Below are 2,755 nucleotides of genomic sequence, written 5' to 3'. Positions count from 1 at the left end.
CAAATGGGTTAATAGAAACCAATGCAATTATAACATGCGTTTTCTCCATTCCTTAAATTTATATATATATATATATATATATATATATATATATATGCATACATACATACAAAAAATAATATCTTGTTGTTGATGTTGAAATTCCAATGAAGGAGCCGTGGATCTTTATATATATATATATAAATATCTGTATGTGTGTGTGTGTGTGTAATTGGATGTAGGTGTGTTACTGAGATTGTGCTTTTTTCCTATCCACCGCTTGAGAACCGGTGTTTATTCTCACGCAACCTGGCGGCTTGATTTGGACGTGGAAACACTTAAAGTTGATGCCCCAGCATGACCGCAGTCCAATGAGTGAGACAAGTACAATTTAAAGGCTAAAAGTCATGATTATATTTGTTAGTCAAATTAAATTGAAAAAACACGAAGTAGAAGAAGAACAACATCAATAACAAAACCATCACCAACAACAAACCTGATAAGATTTAAAATCCGCGAGACTGCAAGGTGTCAGAGCAAGAACTGATGCTTTTGCCCTTAAGACATTGGATATTTTCTATAAAGAAAATCACAATAAGTATGGTATCCAACAATTTTATATTCCAGGGAGAAAAAATAAAATAAAATAAGATGGAAGATTATTGAAATTCGGGATTGGTTTGTGAAGGCAATACTCGTTGTTGATCACTATTTTTACACCTACGAACAAAAACGAAAGACGACAACTTGTTTTTGCTGACCATGGCTATTGGAAAGATTGTAAATCTGTCTTCACAGCAGCATCAATATATTCTCAGGTGTATTTGATTGAATTTCGGAGAAACTAAAGTGAAAATCTAAGCCAACAGCAAAAGATTAGCGGCCATTCTAATTCTACCAATAATGGTGATGATAAACGAGCTGACATCAATGTCATTAGATGACCAGAACTTCGGACAAGAGATGGAGTACACGTAAATCAAACACTTTGTTGTGGATATGGAAATCCAGTGTGAAGACGGTAGAAAATGGGACAGCATGTTTCAGATCATGAGAAATCACAGCTGTGTTGCATCTATCTATCTATCCATCCATCTATCTATCTATCTATCTATCTATCTATCTATCTATCTATCTATCTATCTATCTATCTATCTATCTATCTATCCATCCATCCATCCATCTATCTATCTTCTTACTTTATATCACTCAAATGATACATTTTCTAAAATAATTCACCGCAATGTACTGTGTTGTCTAGTATGCTACCATATTGCATATACATAGATAAATACATATATACATAAATAAATAAATAAATACATTCATGCATGCATACACACGAAACGCACGTACATACATACGTGTGTGTGTTTGAATATATATATATATATGTATGTGCATGTGAGAGAGAGAGACAGAGTGATTTTGGTATCTAGAAAGCCCAAAAGGCAGGTAAGGCTATGTAGGTGCTACGGATGTGTCGTTCATTTAAAAGGATCTGATTGTGTGAATGAAAATTTGAGAATATTATGGTAGGGGAAGTAGATAGAGAGAAGAGAATAGATAAGTATGTTAGAAATCAGATAAAATACTATAGGTCAAAAGAATTAGGGGTGTAAGATGACAGGAGGAGAGAAAATGAAAAAGAAGAGTGCTAGATGCTGGTCAAGATATTGTGAAGGGGTGGTAAGAGGAGAGCTATCAGTAGATAAAAGGAATAGGGGATGATAAAGAATGTAAGTAAGGAGAATGTGTGAGAAGGTGGAGTTGGAGGATATGCTTGAAAAGGCACTAAGGTGGTGAGATAGATAAAGAATTTGGTACAGCGAGGAGTGCTTAAAGTGAGTAGTAAACCTAGATAAGGAAAGGAATTAGAGTAACCCAGCAAGTTGTTGTAATATAATTATAATTATTATTATTATAACTGTTCAAATTCCACCGGGCAAGACTTTCCCTTTCATTCTTTTGGGGTCAATACAAGAGGTAACAGTGGAAAACTGGGGTCAATGTAATCGACTCATCCCCTCTCCCCAAACTGCTGCACTTGTGGCAAAATTTGAAAACATTAATGTATATATATATATATATATATATATATATATATATATATATATCAATTGTTGAAGTCTCTTATGATTATTATATTCATATTTGTCTCTCGAAAATCGGTAAACGGCTTTTGCTTGTCTAACTCTCCGGCGCCCATCGGTTCGTCGGCTAAAACGAGATGAGAATATGGAATAAGAGATAGATTTAAGATAGGTTCTGGGGACTTTATGATCGTTTAAATTCTTGAAGGATGTGCTGCTATCGTAGTAAGTTAACAGTCTCACGTTTGAAATAAGACGCAAAAACGAAAATACACTATCCAAACATAAAACATCTGAAAGCAATGTAGACATATGACTCTTTGACGGCGAAGTAATTTAAAGTCGAGAATATATGAATAAATTAATGACAGTGTAGAAAATCATACTTCATTTATATCAGTTATTAGATATACATATAGAAAAATGCATAGATATATTCAGTAGGGCATTTAAAAACCACTTGGTATAATCGGAGCCATGGCTCCCATTGTAGCAAGTGGTATTTAAATGCCCAACTGACTCTGAATTTAACTTATATTTTTCCTTCAACGGCGTCAGCTTTCTAACCACCTTATTATCATTAATAACGGTAACAATACAGCTTTATTTAAGTATATAAATGTATATATATATACATGTATATATATATATGCATACTTATGTATACATACATACATATATAT

This window comes from Octopus bimaculoides, chromosome 25 (assembly GCF_001194135.2).
Source record: "Octopus bimaculoides isolate UCB-OBI-ISO-001 chromosome 25, ASM119413v2, whole genome shotgun sequence".
Taxonomy (NCBI): Eukaryota; Metazoa; Mollusca; class Cephalopoda; order Octopoda; family Octopodidae; genus Octopus; species Octopus bimaculoides.
This window is presented reverse-complemented; position numbering follows the sequence as displayed.